This window comes from Tachypleus tridentatus, chromosome 12 (genome assembly GCF_004210375.1).
Source record: "Tachypleus tridentatus isolate NWPU-2018 chromosome 12, ASM421037v1, whole genome shotgun sequence".
In the NCBI taxonomy this organism is placed as follows: Eukaryota; Metazoa; Arthropoda; class Merostomata; order Xiphosura; family Limulidae; genus Tachypleus; species Tachypleus tridentatus.
In genome coordinates, this window is record NC_134836.1 from 83,131,179 (window position 1) to 83,155,113 (window position 23,935).

General features: G+C 33.7%; 1 long non-coding RNA gene across 4 annotated transcripts; it reads right to left on the reverse strand.

Moving 5' to 3' along the window:
* Positions 1-1,708: 1,708 nt before the first annotated feature.
* LOC143233832 (uncharacterized) lies at positions 1,709-19,444 on the reverse strand. 4 transcript variants are annotated; one of them, XR_013018343.1, is made up of 5 exons: positions 18,796-19,444; positions 14,943-15,051; positions 14,658-14,839; positions 8,840-9,838; positions 1,709-7,882 (listed from the first exon to the last, which is right to left on the reverse strand). It is a non-coding gene; the product is annotated as an uncharacterized LOC143233832 (long non-coding RNA). The 4 variants fall into 4 exon arrangements; XR_013018344.1 differs by having other exon boundaries at positions 8,840-8,912; positions 9,726-14,839; XR_013018345.1 differs by lacking the exon at positions 14,658-14,839 and having other exon boundaries at positions 8,840-8,912.
* Between the last annotated feature and the right edge of the window lie 4,491 nt (positions 19,445-23,935).

A 23,935-nucleotide genomic window follows, 5' to 3' on the forward strand; every position in this document is an offset into this window, starting at 1 on the left:
CAATTCTGTTTATATATATATATTTCTTTGTAAGCTACTTCTACTTGGTGACAAAGGTTTGTTGTACAAAGAAAGTACTAAAATCAGGGGTTTGATTCTTCTCTGTGGACTCAGCAGATAGCCTTATGTGGTTTTGTTATAAGAAAAACACACAAAGAAAGTAGGTTTCTCGTCCTCAAATACAAATAGTATTATTGCCATTCGTATAAACTGTTAACGTAATTCATTTATTAATTTGTACAAGAGGCAAACTTAGTTTCACAATGAGGTAGATTATAGCTAAGTGATTAACTTGTTCAGCTGTGAATTTTAGGAATGAAGGTTCGTGCCAAGTTGCCACAAAAACGAGCTCACGTTTTGGGGACTGAATGACCCATAAGAGTCAATATCAAATTTCTTATTTGGTTAGGCAAGAGTAGTTTAAGGGATAGTATTGGTTGCAGTCTACTAAGTATCTTGCACTTAGCCTATCAAGAAAAACAATCAGCAGATAACCCTCTTGTATATTTGTGTAGAAGAGTTTGGAAAAAAAAAAGGTTTTATTATTTCATTCTAGTAGAAAGATTTATTTTTAGTAGTATTATCATTTTCAAAGATATGATGCCAAAGTTTGATCGTATTTGCAGTTTCTTTGATGTATTTCTCATTCTTTGAAGAAATTCCCACCTTAAGTCTTCGGGCCAGCATATTAAAGTGGTTGGGGCACTCAACTTGCAGTCTGAGGTTAATTATATTTCTTTCAATAACACTGAAACTAGGCCCAGCAGGGTGAAGCGTGTTAAGGCATGCGACTCGTAATCTGAGGGTCACGGGTTCGCATCCCCGTCGCGCCAAACATGCTCGCCCTTGCGGCCGTGAGGGCATTATAATGTTACAGTCAATCCCACTATTCGTTGGTAAAAGAGTAGCCCAAGAGTTGGCGGTGGGTGGTGGTGACTAGCTGGTGGGTATGGCTAGCACAGATAGCCCTCTAGTAGCTTTGTGTGAAATTCAAAAAAAAAACTTTTGGAGGTAAGCCTGTGGTACTGAGAGGTACGCTTTGAAAAATAACTGTTTTAAACTCATAATTCGTACAATCTTCTAGAGAGAGGCATAAGCTTCTTGTGCTTTACCAATTTAAGCACTTTGAAATAATAATGACCATGTTTGAATGGACCATTCCATGGCTTTGCAAACATCTCTAAATGTTGGAAATATTTATTAACTTCATTGAATGTGATACTTTATATTATCAATCAAGTTTAAAGTTGTCATTTTACTTGGTTGATTGGAGTTCAGTCTAAATTTTATTTCTTTCAGCCTAATTTTCTTTTTGGCTTCAATGAGAACCAATTTGGTCTCCAGTTGTTTATTTTCTCCTTCAGTTTCGATACGAGCTTGTTCAATCTCAACTGGCTAGTGGGGACACTAGAGTATACACTTAATGCTTCCTCAGTCAGCAAATCATCATCGACTAGTATTCCAGTAATACACTTTTTAATGCATTTTTTCTAATTAATTTCTTAACCCTTAGTTCATAAAATTTAGCAATTTCAATCAATTTATTTTGGTTATATTTTTTAAGTTGTTTCATGAAGATCTTGATAATTTAATAGAGTCGAATCTTGTTGGCACTGACAAACATGGTGTATTGCATTCGTTACATTTATCGGCATAAGGAGTTTCTTGAAATTTCAATCTGCACGAAAATACTGACAATACACTAGTATTTACATACACATTATTTATTCTTACACTTAAGAATCTTCTACAAGTTTAGTGAATAGGAGGGAACTTCCCAAAACAAATTTAACAGTATAAGTTATGTACATTTCTAAATATAAATTTAACTTGCACAAAGATTGATATTAAAATAAGTTGCAATAAAATGTGTCTCGCTAAACACACTTCTAAAAGTAAAACAATAAAGTTCAAAAATATATTGAATTGTATGCTGAAAGAGAAAAAAATCATAACTATCTCCTGGAAACCCAGAATTTAATTCAGGAAGAATACCAGTTGCAAAATTTTATCTTAACTATTTCTGGGATCGTTCACACATGTCTGAGGATCAATCACAACTGACCTACATAAATTCTGTTAAAGAATATCATTCGTTAAAGAGCGATAACACCAATATTGTAAGAACTGTTACATTGATTAATGAATGAGACAAAACTCTTCATTGAAAACATAAACATGAGAGATCAAACCAACATGATACATTAAAGAAGTTTGCCTGTTTTACGTTAGGAAACTGGCAGTATTGTCTACATTACGGACAGATCTAATAATTCATCTCTACAGCATACAGACGAGCTATAAAGACAATACATAACATCCTGAGTCGTTTGTGGTCCAAAAAACTATGGTTATTTACTAAACGACTCGACTGAAAGTCATGCTGTAGAATCAGATGGTTTACCTTAATTTTATCAAAAGTAAATAATTAAACTTTTTCATTAATTAAATGCATGATAACCAATATATTCAGTTTTTTCAGCCTCCTATGACAGTGACTAATGATAAGGAGATTTGCATTAGTTTAACGACACACCATTTACACCAAACGACACATTCTTCCTGAATTAACACCCTTTCATATGGATATTCACTTTTTTTTTTATATAATGGAACTAACTTCTCGCCATAGTCTATGGATCGAAAACAAACCATGTGTAGAGCATTGAGAGAATCCCACGTGCACTCAAACATGATCTTTAAAAGGTGAGTTACATTACGATTTTTTATCGTTAGAGTTCGGTATGGATAATCACTTACTACAGCTTTTTGCATGTTTAGTGCTACGTCCGGCAGCAGTGGTAAATCATCGTTTGTAAGTAACGTTTTCAATTATCATCATAATGTAATCTATCCTATTCCTGAAAACACTCATGTTTTATGGTGAATTACAACTTATATACAAAAATAATGAAAACTTTTCCAGAATTCAGTTTGTTAAAGACTTATCTGAACATATTCATGATTATTTACAGTTTGATAAACCAAATATTTTTATCGTTGACAATCTTATGAGTTAAAGTGGAGAAAATAAACTTGTTTACACTTGAAAGTCGCAATTTGAATTTGTTAGTGTTTTATACTGTACAAAATCTATTTCATTAGGGTTGAGAAATGCATAATGTAAGTTTACATTTCCAATATATTCTGTTCAAAAGGGCCCAGCATGACCTGGTGGGTAGTGTGCTCGACTCGTAATCTAAGGGTCACGGGTTCGAATCCCCGTCACACCAAAGATGCTTGCCCTTTCAGCCGTGGGGGCGTTATAATGTTTTAACACTATTCGTTGTTAAAAGTCGCCCAAGAGTTGGTGATGGGTGGTGATAACTAGCTGCCTTCTCTCTAGTCTTACATAGCCCTTGTTCAAAAGTGCCAGAGTCAAATTTCGTTTGAATGTTTTAGCAAAACAGATGATTCTGTCACGTGTCAAATATTTACAAACTTATCAAGATGCAACAACACACCCAAATTGTTACTTTCTCAATGATCCGAAACCTCAAACGCCTCAACAGATCCGTCTGAAGACCAGAATTTTTCCAGAATATAAAATTATAGTGTTCACACTAAAGTTAAAAATGCTGTTCAACTGAATATATATTCATTTCTTAATATAATAGCAACTGTTATATAAGTACAAGGTATTTATCTAAAGAATAAGCCACAATTAATTGAAAAATTACGTTCAAATTTTTAATCACTGGATATACAAGCATGCTTTTGCTTAAACAACCATTTTCAAGTAATACATCCACTTGTGGCTAAATTGTTGCAAGTGAACTTTACAGTTGTTTATACAAAGAGGAGAGAGAAAGCCAAGATTTTCAGAAGTCTGGTCAAAATTTCTTGTTACAATCTGGAATTGTTTGAATGCCCTATAGTTGATCAAGTTTCAAAATTTTATTTTGAGGAAATTAGACGTTGTATATGAATGAATTTATTAATAAATAGCTTTTATATGTTGTATTCACAAGCACTTTTCATTTATTCACCATGACACTTAGAATTACACAACATCAAGAGTTCCTCAGTGCATTAAATAAAACTACACGTAAACAGATTAAAGAAATAATTGCTGCAGCTAAAAATGACTTTATCTTGAGTATTTGTGAATGTGCTTTAAACTTTCTAAAGGGTAAAGTTCCCAAGACAAACATTCATAAGCAGAAATTTAAAAGACATAAGTCATTATTGAGAGAGTTGGCTGACAAGAAAATATCAATAAAACAGAAAAGAAACTTGCTAATACAGAAAGGAGGATTTTTACCGTTACTCATAGCACTAATGTTTTCATTATTTGGTGATTTATCAGGATGGAACCCATAAAAATTAAAAAGGAATCACCCACTCATAATATTTAGAGATCGTTATTAGGTTTCCTCAGAAATATAAAAAAGAAGGCTGCAATTTTTTCTAAACTTGATACGTTTCAGTGGTGATAGAATTATTATGGAGAATTAGTGATTAGTGGAAGATCCGTCTCAAACAGTAAAATAATCGAACTAAACATTGAACGACGTGATACGAATACAAAAGAATTTTAACCCTACAGGATCGAAAGAGTTTGCAGAACAATTATCAGATATGAATATTCTCCAAGAAGCTGTTCGAAATGTAGGCATATGGAAGTATATGAAACATGATACACATGTTAGAAGATCTAAACGTACTATATCTAAATGGGATAATTTTCACTAAAGTATTATTATATTACACATTCATTTGTGTCTCGACTGTTGTCATAGGCTGTTATGAGCGTTTTAAGCTTAATAATATCCAGAGTCATCTAAGGATTAACATCATCTATTGTAAAGGTCAAATTATTATTATTACCGTTAGACACAAATTTGACAATTAAAAAAAATTAAATCATAGTAGGTAGCATATAAAATAATGTTTAATAAAACTTAAATCTTTTTATTACAATTTTGCACATCCTGCTAGTTTTGATGGGGTACAGTCTTTGTTTAGATCTGTAAAACAGATGTGGAAAACACTTTACAAACTACTCACTAAAGTAAAATTTCAGTTTAAAGTAGGAAGGAAGTTATATACCTGGATGGACAGACGAAACAGTTGTGATTTACCAGAGATTAGAGACGACGTCAATGCTGTTGAAAAAATATCACATGAACAAGAAAGGGACAAAAACAAATAATATTTTGTAAAATGGAAAGAATATCTTGATCTGAATTTCCCGCCATCATAAATATATTATGAACAAACCTATTTCTCATTTTTCAACATGGGTCAGTTGTGTGTTACGTTACATTGTAACAGTTCCATAAATTAAATTAGTAATAATATTCTTACAAACTATATCACTCATCTTCCGAGGTCTATTAACCTTGAAGGCTCATGGGAAGTGGTCTTAGTAGAATTACACTATTCATATATTTGTTATAAGGTGCCTGATGGTACAGGATGGATTCATACTTTTTAGACTCTCACTCTGCCATCATAATATATATTAGACCTGGCCATTACAAAGAACCTAACAGTTTAATTAAAATCTTAAACCAAGTAAAGGATACGCTTCTTACACATGGCAATGAATGTATATTTACTTATGATTTATGCACCTGAAATGTAAGTGTAAACGTAAATAATGGGGCCTCTATATAACACTCGACCTTGTATTATCAGTTATACTTGGATTTAATAATAATCACACGATAATCGAGCCCACTACAGCATAAGGTACTGTTAATATACCTGGTAGATTCCATTTACTCTATATTTACTCAGATATTGTGGAACCTAGTATTATTGATGATGAGAATCATTCAAGTTAAAGACCATGAGAGAAATATAATCACTGAAACCTTTACAAATCCTCAATACAGACCAGTGTCTAAACAAAATTTTCACATATATAGACTGATATAAAGAATTACATTGGTTGACATATCTTATACGAAGAATGAAGAGTGATCGTAAAACTCCATCTTTACCATCACAAGAATTCCTTCCTATCAAGAACCAGCCAACTATTATGCACATTACGATTACCATGTGAGAAATAGTTTACCTTATTATACTGGTAGTCAGTGGCAACAGGGCCGTAGATTTGACGACTTTGAAAACAACATATTTCGTTCTACTATACTGTCTCTAAAAAAAAACAAAAAACAATAAAAACTGTATTGGCCTTAGGGAAACAGGCAGATAAATCAAATCTAATTTGACATCTGATGTCAGACATCGAAAACCTTCTGCCAAAGCCGAAAAATAATGAGTAATAGAAGGAATTCAAAATCTAACTAGAGAGGTTCTACGTAATACAAAGAAAAAACAAAGATCCCATGTTGAAAATATCTAAAGATAAGAACATGGACTCCAGACTTTTTTGACAAGTAATCATGACCCTTCTACCACATGAAAAGTCCTGTTTATGTACAAAATCTGAGTTAGGCTTATTTTCTCTCCCTCCCACACAAACAGTGATTGAAAAAGGTTGGTGGACCGACAAAGGACTTATCAAATTTTCTGTATCAGGATCAGAAGATAACTATTAAGATTCAGTCCAGTTGTATCTTCATGTAAATGAAAAAAGTGAAGTCTGATGGTACCGATATAGATACGTGAAGTCTGATGGTACCGATATAGATACCTTTTCACCTGTAATCTTGTTACTTCATTCTCTATTTTTCAAATTAATGATAAACTCATTTCCTCATCTCACAACCTTTATGTATATAAAGCCTACATAAAAACTTTACTGAATTATAATTTGGATAAAATATAAAGGAAGGAATTTTGACGATCTCGATTTTAATGATAGTGAGAATGATGGAATCAAAGACTGGCATGTAGATATACACAGTAGTTTAAACAGTTGACATGAATGGTCGTTTACATTCCGATATCTTTTTACAGAACAAGTTCTTGTGTAAGAGTATAAGTTTAAAACTCCGATCATACAAAGTTTTTTTTAATTCAGTGCAAAGGTACACGAAAGCTATCTGCGCTAACCGTCGCTAATTTAAGAGTGTAAGACTAAAGGGAAGGCAGCTAGTCATCATCACCCACCGCCAACTCTTGTGCTACTCTTTTACCAACAAATAGTGGGATTGACCGTAAAATTATAACGCCCCCACGGCTGAAAGGGCGAGCACGTGAAATACCTTGATGCAAATAAATGTGTGCTATTTATTACTGTTCTATGACATACTTATTCTTTTGCAACATATTTATCACAATGTATGGCTCAAACAGTTCATGATATAACAGTATATAAATTCATTAACTGATATATAAATTAAGGCAACTGTTTCATAATGAAGTAACAAACATCACAAGTTTTATAAAATTATGAACTATATATTTTTGGTTCTAAAACCATGATCATTATTTTACAAAAGTATTTTTTTAAGAATAGCATATGTCTCAAATTCATGAAATGTTATGATACATGGACTTTTGGAGCTCAGGAAACAACAGCACTCTGAAAGTTAAGATAACTGCTACTAAATTAAGATCTGAACAATAACAATTAAAGTCAAGTATAGGATATACTGTACTTCAGTAGTCCAGATATTTGGATTTAGTAACTGCTAAATGAGGACTTTCTCTTCAAAAATGCTCAATCTTTCTTTAAATTAATGAGAAGATAAAAAAGAGACACAATGTACATATGACAGAACATATTAAAGAGCACATCAGTAGAAAATACTTATACTGTATGCATATACAAGTGTATACATTAAATGCTATTTATACATTTTAAACTCAATGTTGAACTATTCTGGCATTTATTACTCTTCCAAATTTACTGTATGAAAAATAAATTAAAACATAATTATATACTATGTTTTGAACTCTGCCATTTTTAGACCTCAACTTTCATCAAACCTTTTGTAAGCTGGATTTGTTTTTGGCAGTCCTGGAAAAAGAAAAGAATGATATCTTACTGTAATAAAAGTAAATTTTCAATTTTATAAGTAAGTGTTTATTATTAATAAGTAATGCTTCTTTATTAAGTTCACTATTACTAAATGAATTAGCATACTAACAACGTGTTACATAAATTAATTTTTGAAACTAAATGACAAGCAATTTTTGTGAGATGTGTATTATACTTAGAAATACCTAAAATGTAAGAATTAAAAGTTTTAAAAAAAAAAGAAACATTTCTATACATCTATATTTTAATAAATTTTTAATGGCATCCATTCACTAGGCATTTAAAGAAAGAGATTATTTACATACATTGCCTAGAACTATATTTAAAGAATGTCATACATAAGCAATCAAGAATTTGATCAATAATATAATGTAAATGAAACAAATAATAAATATATATCTGCTAACAATCTTAAGATAAATGAGCAGTAAACACAATGTTTTTATTATACATCACAAAACCAGTCTATTTCTATATACTACTCGTTATCCATATCTCCAAGGAAACAAAGAATAACAGAATGTTATCATTATTAATTACTGATTTTTAGCATTTTAATAAATATATTTCAAAATATGGCAATGAAGTGTATAACTATGAAAATTGATTAACTAAAGAACATATAATAACAAACAGATCTAAAGATGGAAATAATATGAACAATATATTTCACATTTTTATCTTTTGATTACAGTAACTTCAAACTAAAGGATTCTTGAAACAAAATATTTTATAATTTATGTTGAGAGAATACCATAAAATTAAATATTGACAAATAAAACATATTCCTTAAATAAAAACTGAAAATTAATTGATCCAAAAAGTCACTGCTGAAGTTTAAATGTCATCATTTTGAACTTGAAATGATACTAGTACTTTTCAGCATTTCTACATTAAGACTAACAATAACAAATAGAAATAACTAAGAAATATTACCATATTTCTCATGAATCTTATCTAGCTTTCGCTGACAGTTTTGCCTCCTGTGTTAGAAAGGCAGTAATGGAAACTAAAAATTATCAAGAAATGACAAAGTCAAACCAAAATTCTTATTTAGGATATTTACTAGCAGGAAAACTGAAAAACAAACAATTATTGTTCCATTCATTATTCATTCAGAATACATATGTACTGCTAGAAATGTATTGTTAGAGACTTTGAACTTGCACATATGTAAAAAAAAAAAATAAGGAAACAAGTTTTGAAGTTTCTGGCAATGTTGTAAGTGTCACAGTTCTGTTATTAGAGAGGTAGAATGTTATTTGTAAATGTAGGTCTAAGCAATTAATTTATGACAGTAGTTTGGTTGGTTGGTCAGTTGATTTAGTAATTTATGGCACAAAGCAATCTGTGCAAAACATCGGTAAAAGTTAAAATTAAAGTAAATGTAGTAAAATTCATAAATGGAAATTAAGGTAAAACAAAACAAAGTTAAAAAAAACATAAATAGCATAAAACCAATGTTTACATCTAGTCTACAACAATAAGAGAAAAACTACTGTAACACAAGTTGTAAAGGACTTTCTATAGCATAACTGTAATTATCATAACTTGCCAGGAAGACTAACAGGTAAGTACAAAAACTACCATCAGTCACCTGAAGTTGGCCTTTTCAAGCCAAAAAAACAATGCCAGCTTTCATCACCCTAGCTGGGCCACTAAAACAGAATATTATCCATTAAGCTTTAGTTCTGAGAATAATTTTTAAAAATTTAATTCATTCTACTGAGATGTGTAGGAAACTTAAATAATACATTTATTTGGGAAACTTAAGTCTAAAATTTATTTTTCTAAAAGAAAATATAAAAAATGCACACTATACCAAGTAATTTTCAACTGCTAAATGCCATATAAAGCTCAACTGGGTGACAGTCTCTACCACTGTTTCAACTAGTTGTATGAGAGCTGAACAATGTTTCAACTTGCAGCTGTCATCTGGTGACAGTACAGGTTTTTAAACCAAGATATATTACATTTTTTTGATATATCTTAAACTGCTTTTTTTTATACATTATACACCCACAGACATCTAAAACAAAAAGAAACATTTTATGCCCTATATTTTGTAATGTTTAATATGTACAAATACTATTCACAGTAACCCATTATTTCTGTTTGTTGGTGAGTTATTTAACATTATGGCCATTTTCAAACAGTAAAGTAATAAAAGTTTTAAAATACTTGTAGCAAAATTTTAATAACTCACTAGGATGACTAACGAGTAGTTCAAACACAGCGTTAGTCACTTGAAGTTGGCCTTTCCAGTCCTGGTTTCGAGTTATTTGATGTTACGACCATTTTCTAGTTTCAAATCGAACTAGAAGGACTTTGATTCTTAAAAGAGAATCATATTGAAAAAAAGGTCTAATGTATAAATTAAAAAAGTTAAATGGCATTAAAAAGATAAATGGCCTTTAAAAAACTAAAAACATTATCAAGGTGGACAGTGTCACCATCACCAATAACACTGTCTAACGTTATGGACAAACCTTAGGACAAAACATGTTTAAAATGGTGCCATTGATGAGAGTCGTAACGACAGCAAGAAAGAAAATGTGGCTTATTGTGACCTCAGTGTTACACAAACTACACACTGGTGCATCAGTTCCAGATAAAAGAAAACGATGAGTTAAAAAACTGTGACCAGTGCGTAGTCTAGTTAGAACAACTTCCTCTTTCTGATCCTTATGGAAGCTAGACAGCCAAAATCCAATAGAGGGTTTTATTTGGAAAAGCTTGTTTCTGCATTGCTCACTCCAAGGCAACTCCCAGCTGGCATGGAGCCAAGCCTTGAATACAGGACCATAGTCCATGTATGGAACAGGCACAGCAGCAACAGTGCCAGAGCAGATAGATTTAGCTGCAGTGTCGGCAAGCTCGTTCCAGCAAATACCAACGTGGCCTGGTATCCAGTAAACTGAATTAAAATAGATGTTAAAGAGAAATGAGCCAGTCAGTTTAGAATATGGTGAAAACAGGATGTGAACTAAAGTGAAGCGATTCCAGGGCCAGTAGAGAACAAAGAGAGTCAGTATAAATCGTGCAGTTCGAGTACTGCTTAGCTTCTATGTGATCCAGGGCAAGAGAAATGGTGTACAGTTCAGCATTGAACACAAAAGCTGTAAAGGGGATTCTGCATGCAACCACCAAACCACAACAAACCATGACAGAGTCCACACAGTTACCTGATTTTGAACTATCTGTATAAATAGGAATGGAAGGATGGTTCGAAAAATGTTCAGCAAATAGCAGACAGTATTTCCAATCAGAAGTGTCTGCTTTACTCAAATAACTTAAAAGATAGGTCACATCTGGGGACTGTAAGAAGCCACGGTTGGATTGGCTTACCAGTGGGTACAGCAATATTATCCAAGGACAAACCCAATCCATCCAACTGTGCCTAGATATAAAGGCCAAAAGGAGCAATGGCAGATCGTCTGGTCTGAAAAATCATGGCCCACCAAGGAAGGAAAACATAACCTCAGGTGGGATGCTTTGGTAAGGAATGATGTTTTGAAGCATACAGTAAAGACAGTTGCAAACAGCAGAGGTGCAAAGAAGGTTCATGAGACACAATGTATAAGCTCTGAACAGGGGAAGTGCCGATAGCCCCAGTGCAGAACTGAAGTCCTTGATGATGAATGGGGTCCAGCATCTTTAAGGCCGAGTATCTGGCAGAGCCATAGACCAGTGATCTATAGTTGAGTTTTGATTGAATAAAAGCACGATACATCTTTAGCACAGAACATCAATCCCCTCCCCAAGTGGTGGAAGAGAGAACAAGGAGGATATATGGTGCTCCTGTACATTTGGCCCGTAACTGCTTGATGTGTGGTATAAACGTCAGCTTACGTTCAAAGATAAGCCCCAAGTTCAGGATCATGGTGAATACCACGTTGATGGCAAAAGTGCATGCAAATGGTTTTAGAGAGAGATAGAGATGTTAAAGCCATTTGCTGTGGTCCACTTCAGTAAACAATTCAGGACAGTCTGTAGCTGCCGCTCAATATACCTCATGTTCAATGACTGACACGAGATTGGAATGTCACCAACAAAAAACCCGTTTGCAACAGTGAGAGGGAGTTGTTCAGTGATGGCATTAACTTTTATACTGAAAAGTGTGACACTCAGAACACAGCCCTGAGGGACTCCAAGTTCCTGTAGAAAAGAATGGGAAAGTGTCGAACCTACACAAACTTGGAATCTCTTGTCCATAAAAAAATGTTTAATACAAATGTACAAATGGCCATGTAACCCACATATATGGAGGTCTTGTAAAATGCCACACCTCCATATTGTATCATTAGTCTTCTCAATGTCAAAGACTATTGATACAAGCCTTCCTCAGATTGACATGGTGGAGCTCTGTAGTCGGAACCCACACTGGCTGGATGAGAGGAGGTTGTTTGATTCAAGGAACCAAATGAGATGAGCATTAACCATCCTCTCTAAGGTCTTACAGAGACAGCTCCTAAAAGCAACTGGACGGTAGTTTGAAGGAATCTTGGGATCCTTCCCAGGCTTAGCGAAAGTTAGGACAATAGTCTGGTGCCAGACATCAGAAATAAATATTATCCTGCCAGATCAGGTAAAAAGCAATCAGAAGAATAGCAGTGAAGCAAGAGATGGATGGTACAACATTTCATAGCATACATGATCAGGTCCAACCGATGTACTGCCAGACCGATGAAGGGCCAGTTTGAGTTCCACCAGCATAAGGGACAATTCTAGTCACAGAGACAATTAGCTCGAAAGGAAAGAGATAATCACTCTGCCCGAGTCTTGATGGCTATGAAGGTGGAGGAAGAAGAAGAAGTGCTAGATACCCGGCAAAAGCTTTCACCTAGAGTATCAGCGATGCTCCAGGTTTCAGCTACTTCATAATCATCAGAGAGCAAGATCAAGAGGGGGACAGAATTATGTTGCCCAATGACCTTTTGAATCTTGAAACTGGTGGTAGAAGACATGCCGGTTGTGAACTTAATCCAAGATTCCTTCTGGCTTTGATGTCTAACCCAACGAGCATGTGCATGAGTCCAAAGTAAAGCGATGTGGTTTGAAAGTGTGGGATATCCAGGCCCGATTTTGAGCCTTCCGTGCCATATGGCAGGCAGGATTCCACCATCGATGAGGATATAGTGGAAAATGTGTTGAGGTTTTAGGAATACATTGAGCAGCTGCTTGTATAATGCAGTCAGTTACTGTTGCCACGCAGTCGTCTATTGATGGCTTACAGATGATGGCAAGATCAAGATCTGCGAGAGAAGTGAAAGAGGGCCAGATTGCATGAGGGTTTGAATTAGAATAACCTCCCTTGATGGTGGCAGATGGACATGGTGATGCAAATGTCAAAACAAGGATACTGGTCGGCATTGTAATTCTATCTTTGCAAGTGGAGATACGCCTCACTGCAGAAATTCCTTGAGTGAAGAAACCAGTGAGAATCTCTGACTTGAGGATGTTCTTCAAATCCCTCTCAACAATATCTCCTCATGATGAATTCAAAGTAGTATACCTCAATAGGTATATCCCCATTGTCTTTGAATGCAAGAGGAGTTCACTGTGTTGAGATGTGGATGTTTCTACCAATATGTCACCAGATCGGAGCTTCTTTACTGACTGACTGAATAAGAAAGGGAGACATTTGTCCTAAAGGTTTGTCTGAGAGAGAATGTAGGATAAGAAAATGAAGTACAACAGGTGTTACAGATGTTGAAGATTGCTGCTCAGAATCTTCAAGACATGGTCGTTTACCTATGGACTGTTTTTCACTATTTTATTTAAGTTTTTATTTGGAGGATCCATAATAAAAAAGGGAAATTTCAGTGCCCACTGACTCCATCCACCATGGAGCCCTACGAGGGGATGCACTACAATGTCAGACAAGGACACTGCAACAATTCCAGTGTTTCGTGAACACTATACCCAAACACCAGCACCAGATACAATGTCCACAACACCTCTTCAGAACATCCAACACTGGTACTTGGTTGACCCTAGTCAAAGTGGACCAACCGACTGGCCAAAGGAGGGCCACCCCAAAGCCACCCATCTACAGGAATTCAAGGCCAAAGTAGTGTGTTAGGGTTGGACCCCTTAACCACCAGGATCCTCTCCTCCCCTTCACAGGTTGCCACACAGCAAACATGCAGGTGAACGTTTAGATCCCAGAGGAGCTAAACTGAAAAAAACAAAACCTTCCCTGAAAGATCCCCTCACCACGTACAGGAATCCATGCTGAGGGGACAGTAGTTTAAATGTTGTTTATGCATACAGAAACATATAAAGAATGAAATTAAATAATTGTATTGTTAAGTAGAACAAACATTACATTATTATTATGTAATCAAAAAGAACCCACAAAGAAAGGACTACATCACAACAAATGTTTAAAGTTAAGTAAATATTTTTTACAACAGCTTTTAATGATAATGTAAGTATTACAGCTAAATTACTAGTAAATTAATGATATAATATTTCTAATGTTATACAGTAAGAAATCCCATGTACTAAAGAAATAAACATTCAAGCTAATTCTTAAAAATAACATTTATATATATTTTGATATATTAATTACACTTTTCTCTTTATTGGTTAACATATGTTTATCCATTTTATTAGTTAATTCTTAGCTTATGCAATACTTTTCATATACCAAGTATTCTATGTTGGTCAGTACATACTTTATGACAATTAATTTTCAAACATTCACTGAAACAATGGTCCAAATAAAATTCATATGCAAATTTTTTACCTTTCCTCAGCTTTAACTTCAAGATGTTCTTGTTGTTTATTCCATTTTGCAAAATCAGTTTCACGTCTCTCTTTATCTTGTATATAATAAAAAATGACAACAGCAGCCACAACTTATTACTATGCTCAAAAAGATGATTCCTCCTAATACACCCATGGAGATGACCAATACTTCAAAGTTTACTTGTTGAAATAAAACAAGAAATATAAACAATAATAAAATGACATTATTAATTTAGAAACTGTTTTGTTAAGATCTTTTAAAATATACAAAAATTTAACTTACTTATACAAGTACCCCAAGCTATATTTTCCAGTGTTCCACATTCTTACAAATGAGATGCAAGATCTTCATGAAAAACAAAGCACTGTTTGTTCTTGTAGCAATAGTAGCACTAAACAAAACAGAAAAAAAGGCACACACCTCTGATAATAAAATTTTAGCATACATATTTGAATTTTCTCTCCAAAGTTTTTACTTTTATCTGAAAAATGATGAATGTCAAGTCTATATAAAGCAAATTCAAAAACAAGCCTATTATTGTGATACATAGAAATGTTTGAAAATATACTAAAAGCTTAATAGTACCAATTCAAAATGAATACAAAGAATTACTGAAAGGTTTTCCTTATCTAGTTCAGTGGCTGAATACTAATTAAAGTGCTTTAAGAATAAATTTATTTTTATTATTTCTTTGTACTTTATCAAATAACCATAACAATTTAATAGTATGACTAGAATGTGTGCAAGGTTTGTTCAAACTACAACACAAAATTATTATTCTTATTTTTTAATGTAGTTCTTATAGATTCAAATCAGATTAATACCAAATTTTTATGTAAGTAAGCTAGAAATTACTCATATTTTCAGAATAGATAAAGAGGATATATCTACAAATAATTAAGTGCAAAAGCTTAGTTATCCACTGCCTACTGTCTCTTCTTTGTAGAAAAATAATCCAGGCCTATATTTTTCATGAAGAATTTAGTATACTACAATAATTCAACCAATTTAAGAGTAATGTTGAATTTATTTTAGTGATAGGAGTCTATAAATGTAGCTTGTTTTGCACCAAGCTTAGTTGGAAACTTTAAATAGGACAACAGTGTGAAACATATTTCAATCAATTACCATGTTAGCTCGTGATGATGAGAAAACCCGCTTGTAGAGAAAGATATATATATGTAAAAATGGCTGGTATGGGTTGAGAAAATTTTTTATGTAGAGGAGCTGTTTTTACATATATACCATGTTAGCTGTCTAGTTATAAAAGTAATAATAATAGAAAAAAAAATACAGTTGTTGAAAAATAAAATAAAATATACTCGCTTTAGGATTGGCTTTTACACATGTATGACAAGAAGCATTATGTACAGCACGACCTACAGAAAACAGATATGGGCAATTGTAAATTATAAACTCCAAAGTAATTTTTATAAAATTCAAGACAATTTCTAGCTGTTTATAACACATACAATGTGGCCTGAAACAATAAGTTTTTCTTACCGATGTATTTTAATGTATATTTTTTGTAAGATAACTAGAACCATTAGTTCTGTAGATTTCCAGTATGTATTACTCAACTTCTGTGATACATGTGTGTAAGTATATTTTCATCAATAAACATAATGGACGGAAAAACATGTTAATAGAAAACTAAAAGACCACAATATATTTGAGTATGGAAATAGTCTAAACTGGTATTATACTTTTTTTGACTTGTTAAAAAATTGCAGTGTTCATAAGTATCTCCAGATTGTGTTTTTAATTTTAGTACAATATCAAAATGTGCATTAAATTTCTTTATATTTAATAAATTGTGAATGTCTGTAAGAGATTTGTTCACATAAGAAATAACAAAAATGATGCAGTATTTAATAACAAAGACTTTGAAGTATTATATAACTGTAGTAAAGTCACAGAAGTTCTAGTTGTTGAACAGCAATTAAGTCATAATTTTGTACTATAAAATATTTGGAAGAAAAATCCATCTTGTGATTATTACGTAAAATACTATTTAGTGTGTTTACAGGTTTTTCTATTGCCAGAATGAATATAAGTGGTACAGTTATAGATCAGTTCTGAGTCACAAGTAAAACAATTACTAATTCATAAGAATTTATATTCTTTCTCCATTTCAGTATAAACTGTATAATTACATGCTATACATATAAAATATTATTATTTTAAAATAAATTATTCTACAGGTACTTGGGTTACATCAAGGCAGTTGTAATTTTGTTCAAGAATTTTAATGTTTAGTGTTAGATTATCATGCCTCAATGACAATAAATCAGTAAAACATAAAATCTTAAGTAAAAAATCAGGAACAGATAGACATTATGGTGGCATTCTTAGAAAATAGGATAAACCAACCCAATAACCATTCTCTAATACTTTTGGCACAACCTGGAGTTCTATCCTACCTTTCTTTCCCTTCAGGGAACTCAGCAGATAGTCCAATGTGGCTTTGTTGTAAGAAAACACACACTATCCTACCACAATTGATTGGGAAATTTTTCAACTTGTTAAATGTATTGTTTTTAATTTTAAAAGTACATACATATATACACATAATTTAAGGGCAACAAGAGACCTGTGGTCTATGTAGGTTATTCCATCTGTTATACTACACTCTCAAATAAAATACTCAAAACAAGTTATTATCATTCATATGTTCATTAAGTCTTCTTTTGAGTTCCTTAACTTTATCAATCACATATGACGACTACTTATTCCAAAAAACAACCATCCAATTGAAGAAATAAACATGCTGTAACTAAAGATGATTCCTACCCTGCCAAAATTTATAACTGTGTCCCCTTATCATTCTCACCCTTAAGTACAAAAAAACGATACATTAATGCTTTTAATACCTTTAACAATCTTGAATGCCTCAATAAGATCCTCTCTAGCTCTTTTTTTTTTCCAAGACAAAACAATTTCAAAAATCCTAACCTATCAGCTATCCTTTGAGCTATTTCCAACAATTTAATATTCTTTCTAAGGGTTAAATACAGTATTCCATATGTGGTCTTACTACATACCTATACAACGATATTACAACTTTTTCGTAAATACAATCTAAACTCTTATTTGACCCAGTACTAGCAAAAATACATTGCTTTGAGCAAAGGTCCTAACACTGAGCTTTGAGTTACCCCACTTGCAACATTAATCCAGTTTAACTCCATTTATAACATCATTCTGTTTCCATCCATCCACTTTTCTATATAATAAGCTGACTTGATCCTTCCCATTTATAGATACCCTTTCCAACAAGCCTTTTATGTGGCACTTTGTGTAATAATTTTAATACTATTCACATCCTCATCTTCATCTATGTAATCAGAATGTCAAAACATTAGGCAAGATTTCCCCTAGTGGAACCATCCTAACTATCTAACAAACCTTAAACTTTATTATATTTTCAAAACTTTTCCAACAATCAATGTGAAACTAACAGGCCTATAATTACTGGATGAATTTTTATCACTTCCTTGAAAACAAGAGTAACATTACCAAACTTCCAATCTTGTGGCAACTGTTCACTATTCAACAAACAGTAGCATTGAGCACATAACCTTCTTCAAAAGCCTTGGGTAAATATTATCTTATTCTGAACCAGAAGTTTTATTATTGATCATGTGATCACCTTATTTGATTTTGTTTCCACTTTGCAGTTGCTCAAGATGAAAATTATTGCTTAAATAATCATCAATAAAAAGTGAAAAAAGTAGAATAACCTAAAGCCCCAAATTCTGCCATTGAACTATCATTTCTTTACCTATTTAACGGTATTTAAGTCATTGCATATAATAAAAACTGTTCAATGCCAAATTTATATATACCTGAACATATATAACCAGTCCTTTTCTCAGAATACTATATAAAATGATACTTCTCTTGTCGGATATAATTTTAATATTCTAATTTACTCGAGTAGTTTTGCGGGAAAATATCACTAACAAAGTATACAATACTTTATCATTCATATATATATACGCAGCAATTTATTGAACTTGGAGGATTAGATACCTGCAAAATGACTTGATGATAGTTTTAAAGCATATTTTATTAAAAGTTTTGCATCTGTGTGAGTATATGTCTGAAAAACAAAGTAATACTAATAACTCACCTTCATTTCGCATTTCAATGTAATCGTCAAAAGTTAGGTCACAGTATTTAGTATTCTCATTCTCATCTTTCGTAACACAGATGAAATTATAATATGCCTGGCATAACCAGGTGGTCAGGATGCTCGAGCGTAATCTGAGGGTCGAGGGTTCAAACCCCGTCACACGAAACACACACCCTTTCAGCCGTGGAGACGTTACAGTGTTCGATAAATCCCATCATTCGTTGGTAAAAAGAGTAACCCAAGAGTTAGCGTTGGGTTGAGATGACGAGCTGCTTTACCTCTAGTCTTACACTGCTAAATTACGGACGGAATGCGACAATAGCAGGAATGTACTGTTCACCACATAAGCAACAAGACCTAACTTTACTCAACAGCATCGTTTCCCACAACCAAAACTCTATAGCCATTGGAGAGCTACACAGTAAAAATTTAAACTTTGGATGAAACTTTACAAACAATAATGGAAGAATCCTACTACAGTTTATACACGATAACAATATGCCCTACTCAAATATAACATCCCCACACATACAGCGCATACAAGATTTTTGTTTAAACACATATAATATGAGCCAGAAACTAATAAAATTTCAATGGGAAAAAGATGTTGACACCCACCATCTACCAATAACCTGCGTCTTCGATCTCGGCCCCCATAAAAATACAACCTATAGAAATGAAAAATTTGATTACAATAAAACAAATGGGCAAGATTATCAAAACGAATTAGACAATCAATTACCAAATAACGTTTTAGAAGAAGCAAAAAATTATACTGAATTGGATATCTACTGTCAAACAATAACGGAGAGTCTTTAAAAAGCGGCAAATAAAACAATACCGAAACAAAACCGTAAAACAACAAAAACCACATTTGAAACCAAACACACAAATAATAACCTTAATAAAATAACGAAGACAATTAAGAAGACAATTCATGATAACAAGAAACCAAAACACAAAAGAACAATATAAGAAATCATATTAGAGCACAAATGAAACGAGTAAAACATGATAAATGGGACAACTTTTGTACAAAATTAAACGATAAAACTGATCCGAAAAAATTCTGGACACATCTTAGACGACTAACCAATGACAATTCAGCCACAAGAAAATATCCTACACTTGAGTACAATAACATAACAGTTTACACAAATAAAGAAAAAGCTGAAGCTTTCAAACACAAACTACAGAATACATTTAAAACACATACTGATCCAGATATGAATGCTCAATTTTACAACAAATTATATACCAAACAATAAAGAACAATTTGAACCAGATTTCCCAGCAAGCATATCTGAGACAAATGCGAAACACAAAACAAACTACGAAGACCAACTGCTAAAGAAAGAAATATCCATGCATGAGCTCCATGAAGCAATAAAAAACACAAAAAACAAAGGTGAAGACGAGATACAAGCCATCCTCCTAAAAAAAAGGGCACTCCGAAATTGTTTGACCACCTAAAAGCACTTTTCAACTTATCACTATCCTCTGGATACCTACCAGTTTCTTTGAAGCATGCTAATGTATTAATGTTCTATAAGGAAGGAAAGCCAACCAATAAACCTAATACCTACCGACCAATCAACTTGACCAGCTGTGTAGGCAAAATTTTAGAATGCATAATTAGCAACAGACTCTCCACATAACTTCTAAGTTGTCTGAAGAACAAAATGGCTTCAGAAAATTTAGACAAACAACTGACCACTTAGTTCCTCTGAAGGATTCTCTTCACTGTTCGCTGATAATGTGGCAGTCTGGAAAAGTGTTCCAATACCAGCAATAGCAGCCGCAAACATACACCATAATTAAATAGAATAAGCAAATACTGCCAAAAATACAGAATAAAAATAAATGCAGCAAAAACACAATTAGTCGTATTTATCAAACTGATAAAGCACAAAAAAGTACAGCCGGAAATATATAAGAATGAAACACGACTTCAGACTGCCACATCAGCAAAATTTCTAGGTCAAACCTATGACTCCAGATTAAGATGAATTAACCACTTAAATGAAATTAAAAGTAAAGTCTGGCAAAAAACCAACTATGCTAGGAGTCTAACTAGCAATAACAATGGAACATCAACACACAATATACTAAAAATTTACAAAAATATATTAGACCATTAATTGACTATGCAGCTCCGGCAAGTGACAAAATAATCAAAACCAAGCTGCAAACAATACAAAACACACTCCTCACAACAGCAAACAGAGTTCTCAGAACCACGTCATCAAACTTCATACACAAATATTCAAACATACCAACCATAATAGATAGACTCCTACATAGTACAATAACGTATTTTGATAAAAATTGGATGAAAAATGAATTATTATGCGAACTAGACAGATATCGCATACATGATGAAGGTAATCCTAAACATCTCTCCCAAATCAAAATATACTTTAAATACAAAAAGTAATTTAAAAAATAATAATAACATATAATAATAAATTTTATATATATATAATGGAGTAAAAAAGTAAAAAAACAGACCACCATCAAACTAGATTTCCTACTGATAGGGCAAATAATGTCTATAAATGTACGAAACTAGTACATGGACATTGCCCTGAAAAGGGTTAGAGTAAATTCAGACCACTGTGACCCTAAAGCAGTAGCCACACCAACCTACTCTGCATTATCATGCAAGCAAAGGAAGGAGGAAGAGATCAAAGCGCACCTGATCCTCTGGAGACATATGATTACCGAAATCCCAAGAGAGAAAGAGATAGTACTGTGTTTCTGCAAAACTGTTCATAAGACACTTACTCTATATGAGGCTTTGTTAGCCATAATAACTGATAGAAAATTTTTCCTCACTTTTTTCTTTTATAAGTAAATCCAGAACTATAACAGCTTATGTTATCAGTCATAACTAAATCCATTTCCATCCCCAACAAGGGCCACAGGCGTAGGAACCTGTTAGCTTATTCAAATCAAATTACAGTTCAATTATAATTTAGTATTTACAAATATCTGTATTTGGATTTCTATACCATCACCACACAATCCTCGAGTTTTACCAAAAATACACACAAGATTATAGCTCTACTTGTATTTTGTTTATTGGTACACCTATGCCAACGTTCCTCTCATCCAAAATTTACATATTTCATTCTGGATTTCAACAACCCACGTATATTATGCTTTTAAGCATTGAAACTTATTTTTTACATTAATTAACTTTTTCTTTTCATTTCGCGTGAAGCCACATGAAGGCTATCTGCACTAGCTGTCCTTAATTTATCAGTGATAGATGGAAGGCAAAGCAATTAATCAACAACATCCACCGCCACCTCTTGGGCTATTCTGTTACACAAAGCTACACAATGAACTATCTTATATTCTGCCTTTTACGAATGCTAAAACTTGACTTGTAGTGTTATAAACCGATAAACCTACTACTAGCCATCGCGAAGAAAAATTAAGGTAACTTACACCAGGGTAGACTGTAGCGGTGTAATGAAGCAAGAAAAGAAAAGTTTAAAACCTTTATTTAAATTTTAAGTAAAATTAACTTACATGATCACCAAAATAAATGAATAAATGACCAAGAGATGAATGAAATTTTACCAACAAATCTTTGCATTCTCAGGACAGAAAACGAGTCAGCTTAGTTTCCTCAAAAGTCAAAATGAATCTTTTTTTGAAAATCTCCAAAACTTAAGATTACAAAGCACATTCTCTTTATAGTTGCCCCTCTCTGGAACAGCGGTAAGTCTATGAATTTACAACGTTAAAATCAAAGGTTCGATTATCCTCGGTGGGCTCAGCAGATTGCCTAATGTGGCTTTGCTATAAAAAAACACACATACACACTCTCTACAGTTAGACAATTGTCTTAAACTTTTGCCCAGCTAATATCAGGCTAATTTCATAGTGTTCACATTTTCCCTGTTAAATACTAAAAAGGTTTTTTTTATTTTCCCTTTTCCCTTTTCTTATTTTCATCTTTAGAAACTCTACTCAAATAAGTGGCTGAGTCTAACAACGCAAAATGCATATTTTCTTTATGTTCATTGGCTTTAAGATTTTGGCCAGCAGTGTATATTCTCCGACCATGCTCGGCCTCCCAGCCGTGGGGGCGTTATAATGTTACGGTCAATCTCCGTAACATCTTATTACATTTGACATTTGCTCTGAATGTCAAAGTGAAGAAATTCAACCAAGCGCGGGTAAACGGCGGGAGTAACTATGACTCTCTTAACGTCGGACGGTGTTGACACAATGTGATTTCTGCCCAGTGCTCTGAATGTCAAAGTGAAGAAATTCAACCAAGCGCGGGTAAACGGCGGGAGTAACTATGACTCTCTTAGGTAGCCAAATGCCTCGTCATCTAAATAGTGACGGATTGACTCTCTACAGAGCCATAAAACACTGCCAATGTACTGCCCGTGGAGGTACCTCCCAGCGGTGCGGCTGGATACAGGGTCCCCTGTAACTGAATCCTCCACACGTGAAGGAGAACACCAAAAACCCGTATGATGGGCTCGCCGACCATCATATGTTTAAAGGCAGGAGCAGTCAGCTCCAGACAAAGGAAGGAAAACCTTTTAAACCGTGGCGATGACCCACCGAATTCGATAGCTATCTGGGTGCCCGGTAGGAGGTTGCAGCCCTACCCTGTATTAGCATTTTGTAGGGACTGACCTACTCTACATCAGAACTGGTTGTTTTAGATATGGAAAGAAATATTAATGATAAAAGCTATGGTTTGGCGTTCGTGGGGAGCCAGGGCGACGGCCAAACCCATGCTACTTGGCACCGCCCGGGGATGGTAGCTTCCGAGCGATTCCCCGGCGTCGAGGGAGAGAAAAGCGTAACATCCGGAATAGAGGTATTGAATGAAACCTATTCCAACAACCAGACACATATCCAAGGTGTTTTGATTGCAACTAGTCAGACTGCCAGGGGAGGCAGATGCCGAACCACAGAGGTGGACGGCCAAAGTTATGAATTCTCTGAAAATGAGGAAATAGAGTCTTTAAACAGCCGAACCACAGAGGTAGACGGCTTAAGTTACAGTCCCATAGTCAACAAGGGACAAAGGACAGATTTACCGATTTGTGACAAGGAATTGACGGTTGAAAGGGTAGGGAGGACAGTATTTGTTAACCTA